General features: G+C 70.8%; 1 non-coding gene across 1 annotated transcript; it reads left to right on the forward strand.

The window, feature by feature from the left end:
• The first annotated feature begins 1,808 nt into the window (after nucleotides 1-1,808).
• On the forward strand, nucleotides 1,809-1,927 carry LOC128829802 (5S ribosomal RNA). The gene has a single exon (XR_008443470.1). It is a non-coding gene; the product is annotated as a 5S ribosomal RNA (ribosomal RNA).
• The last annotated feature ends 2,470 nt before the right edge of the window (nucleotides 1,928-4,397 follow it).

Here is a 4,397-nt window from a genome sequence, read left to right on the forward strand (position 1 = left end):
TGAGCTCCGGTTCTCACAGGCTCTGAAAAACCTGTCCTCACAAATCTCCGCACACAGTCCTCGAAAGACGGGTCGAAAAAGCCAAAGCCCCGCCTTCGGCGGTACGAAACTGGAACCGGGCGCCACCTCGTGGTTCCCTCGGTCGGCCGAGACGGCGTTGGGCGACCCCTTCCGGACATCCGCGAGACGACCGGCCGTCAGGTCAACCCATTCGCTCCAAAGGGGTTGACCCGGTGGCCGGGAGGGGACTTTGAAAATTTTTCAGACTTGGAAAACTTTTTTTTTTTTTTTTTTTTCCCCCAGCCCGCTTCCTCCGGGTTGACCCGGTGGCCGAGCGTCTCACCGTCCCCGGACGCAGCGAGGTACTGCCTCCCGGCCGTCAGGATCGGGCCCACGGAAGTCTGATTTTTTAAAAAAATTTGCCGACGCCACCGCGGAGGGCTACCCGGCCACCCCGGGCCCCGGAGCCGGAAAAGGGAAGAAAAGGATCGGGCCCACTAGAGACATGGACCCGGCCGCCAAGCAGGCCGCCCTGGGCTCACCCTCCCCGGCCGCAGCGAGGGACATCCTCCCGGCCGACAGGATCGGGCCCCTGGAAGTCTGGGGGGGGGGGGGGGAAATCCGCCCCACGCCTCCGAGGAGGGCTGCCCGGGCGGGCCGGGCCCCGGAGCTCGGAAAAAAAAAAAAAAACACCCCAAAAAAGGATCGGGCCCACTAGAGACATGGACCAGGCCGCCCTGGGCTCACCCTCCCCGGCCGCAGCGAGGGACTGCCTCCCGGCCGACTGGATCGGGCCCCTGGAAGTCTGGAAAAAAGAATGGAACCTGACGCCTCCGAGGAGGGGGCGCCCAGGGAAGGAGGGAGATCCGGGTCGACCTGGTGACCGGACGGGAAAGCGGCCACCGGGCGTGCCCGTTCAAACCTAGGGGTTGACCTGGCGGCCGGAAAGCAAACCGGCCACTGGCTAGCCCCGTCGGCAACCTACGGGTTGACCTGGTGGCCGGGAAGCGAACCGGCCAGCAGGTGAACCCGTTCGATTCCACGGGTTGACCTGGTGCCCGGGAGGGGACTCTGAAAAATGTTCAGCCCTTTCGGCTCGGGGTTGACCTGGTGGCCGAGAGGGGACTCGGACGGCAGGCAAGCCGCCCTGGCCTCACCCACCCCGGCCGCAGCGAGGGACTGCCTCCCGGCCGACTGGATCGGGCCCCTGGAAGTCTGGGGGGAAAAAGAAAATGGAACCTGACGCCTCCGAGGAGGGGGCGCCCAGGGAAGGAGGGAGATCCGGGTTGACCTGGTGACCGGACGGGAAAGCGGCCACCGGGCGTGCCCGTTCAAACCTACGGGTTGACCTGGTGGCCGGGAAGCGAACCGGCCAGCAGGCGAACCCGTTCGATTCCACGGGTTGACCTGGTGCCCGGGAGGGGACTCTGAAAATTTTTCAGCCCTTTCGGCTCGGGGTTGACCTGGTGGCCGAGAGGGGACTCGGACGGCAGGCAAGCCGCCCTGGGCTCACCCTCCCCGGCCGCAGCGAGGGACTGCCCCCCCTCCACCCACCCACCCCCCCCCCCGGCTGACAGGATCAGGGCGCACTGGATGTCCGGGACAATATTTTCCCCGACGCCGGGGAGGGCGGGCGGGCGGAGGGGCTCTGGCGGCCAGCCCGGGCCCCGGAGCTCGAGAAGGAAAAAAGGACCGGGCCCGCGAGAGACGGGGGCCCTGCCGCAGGGGGGCAGTCCGACCGGGGCTCACCGTGCGGCAGGCCCGGGCGTCGGCAGGGGAAAGCGGGCGAGGAGGCGCGGGGGCCGGGTGCCTACGGCCATACCGGACCGAACGCCCCCGATCCCGTCCGATCTCGGAAGGTAAACCGTCCCGGGCCTGGCTAGTACTTGGATGGGTGACCGCCTGGGAATCCCAGGTGCCGTAGGCAGCTTTTCCCGGTCCGAGCCAGCTCTCTCTCCTTTTCTGGGGAGGAAGGAGAGGGGGGGGACGGGCCGGAAAGCCCCTCGTCGCTCCTGCCGAGTCGGAGGTCGCGGCCGCAGGTCACGGGTCTGGGCGCCTGGGGTCCGGCTCCCCACCCGGCTTCCTCCGCGGAGGACCCACCGAAGCCGCTGGGGGAGACCCCGGGCATGGGGCGGACTGGCCCGGACCCTCCCGGCCGCCGGCCCGCAGGACCGCCCCGAATCCCCCCGCCCCGCGGCCACCCAGGCCAGGCCTGGCCAGGCGGGACGGACGGCGGGTGTCCAGCGCCCAGCGGCTTCCGCCAGCGGGGACCCACGGCCCCCAAAGCCGCAGGGGGAGGCCCCGGGCCCGGGACGGACTCGCTCGGACCCCCTGCGCCCGGGCGCCGGCTCGCGGGACCGCCCCGAATCCCCCCGCGGCCACCCAGGCCAGGCCTGGCCAGGCGGGACGGACGGCGGGTGTCCAGCGCCCAGCGGCTTCCTCCAGCGGGGACCCACGGCCCCCAGAGCCGCAGGGGGACACCCCGGGGCCGGGACGGACTCGCTCGGACGCGCTCGGACCCCCTGCGCCCGGCCGCCGGCTCGCGGGACCGCCCCGAATCCCCCGCCCCGCGGCCACCCAGGCCAGGCCTGGCCAGGCGGGACGGACGGCGGGTGTCCAGCGCCCAGCGGCTTCCGCCAGCGGGGACCCACGGCCCCCCAGAGCCGCAGGGGGAGACCCCGGGGCCGGGACGGACTCGCTCGGACGCGCTCGGACCCCCTGCGCCCGGCCGCCGGCTCGCGGGACCGCCCCGAATCCCCCCGCGGCCACCCAGGCCAGGCCTGGCCTGGCCTGGCAGGCCGGCGTGCAGCTCCCCCGGGCTTCCTCCCCCGACGACCCGCGCCCCCCCGAGCCGCAGGCGGAGACCCCGGCCCCGGGGCGGACCGGCCCGGGCTCGCTCGAGCCCCCTGCGCCCGGCCCGCAGGACCGCCCCCCCCCCCCCCCGAATCCCCCGGGAGAGGCCCGGCCTGCACGCCACTGACGACCCGCGGCCCCCAAAGTCGCGGGAGGCGCCCCCGGCCCCGGGGGCCGGTTAGCTCCGTGTCGCTCCGCGCCCCCCCCCCGCCCCTCGCTGCCGGGACCGGGCACCGCCCCAGAGTCAGCCGCAGCCGGACGGCCTGAGAGCTGCCCTCCTGTGGACGACGGTGAGTTTACCTTGACACTAACCGGCCATCAGCCAGGTCAACCCCATTGCTAGACTGGGGTGGACCTGGTGGCCGAGTGGGGACTTGGAACATTTGACAGCTGCTCCCCGGGGCTTGACCGCTTGTCCTGAACGCCCCCCCCCCACCCCACCCCCCCCAGCCCCCGGCTCCTGCTCCCCTCTCCCCAGCCTCGGTGCTCCGCTCCCTGCCTCGGAGGCTGCCCCTTTGCGGCGCCTGCATCGCCTCCGAGGACGCGCACCTTCCGGAGGCTGGACGTAAAGCCTGACGCCCGCCACCGCCGCCGACCCGGCTCTCCGAGGGACGACTGTGAGGCCTCCCCCCACCCCCGGACCGCCCTGGGGACGACTGCTAAGCCTCCCCCAACGGACCGCCCGGGGGAAGACTGCTAAGCCTTCCCCGGACCTGCTCCCTCTCGACTATTAAGCCCCCCCTCTGTGGTCCTCAGGACCGCTGCCGCGCAGCCCTCGGAGTGGGGTGACACCCGGGCCGGAAAGCAAAGCGGCCACCAGGTCAACCCGTCGAATCCAATGGGTTGACCTGGTGGCCGGAAAGCAAACCGGCCGCCAGGTCAACCCAGTAGATTCCGCGGGTTGACCTGGTGGCCGCTAAGCACGACTCTTAAGCCTCCGCCGGACCGCCTGGGGAATGGCTATTAAGCCTGCCCCCGGAGTACTCGGGGGGACGACTATTAAGCCTCTCCTGGAACGACTATTAAGCCTGCCCCCGGAGTCCTCGGGGGACGACTATTAAGCCTCCCCCGGACCGGCTCCGTCTCGACTATTAAGCCCCCCCTCTGTGGTCCTCAAGACCACTGCCGCTCTGCCCTCGGAGTGGGGTGACGCCCGGGCCGGAAAGCAAACCGGCCACCAGGTCAACCCGTTGAATCCATTGGGTTGACCTGGTGGCCGGAAAGGAAACCGGCCGCCAGGTCAACCCAATAGATTCAGCGGGTTGACCTGGTGGCCGAACGGGGACTTTGAAAATTTTACAGCTGCTTCCCCTGGGGTTGACCTGTTGTCCCGGTGGGGACTTTGAACATTTGACAGCCGCTACCCGGGGCTTGACCTGTTGTCCTGAACGCCCCCCACCCCACGGCTCCTGCTCCCCACTCCCCAGCCTCGGTGCCCCGCTCCCTGCCTCAGAGGCCGCCTCTCTGCGGCAGCTGCAGCGCGTCCGAGGACGCTCACCCTCCGGAGGCTGGATGTAAAGCCTGACACCCGCCACCGCCGCCGA

This window comes from Malaclemys terrapin, unplaced genomic scaffold (assembly GCF_027887155.1).
Source record: "Malaclemys terrapin pileata isolate rMalTer1 unplaced genomic scaffold, rMalTer1.hap1 scaffold_86, whole genome shotgun sequence".
Lineage (NCBI taxonomy): Eukaryota > Metazoa > Chordata > Testudines > Emydidae > Malaclemys > Malaclemys terrapin.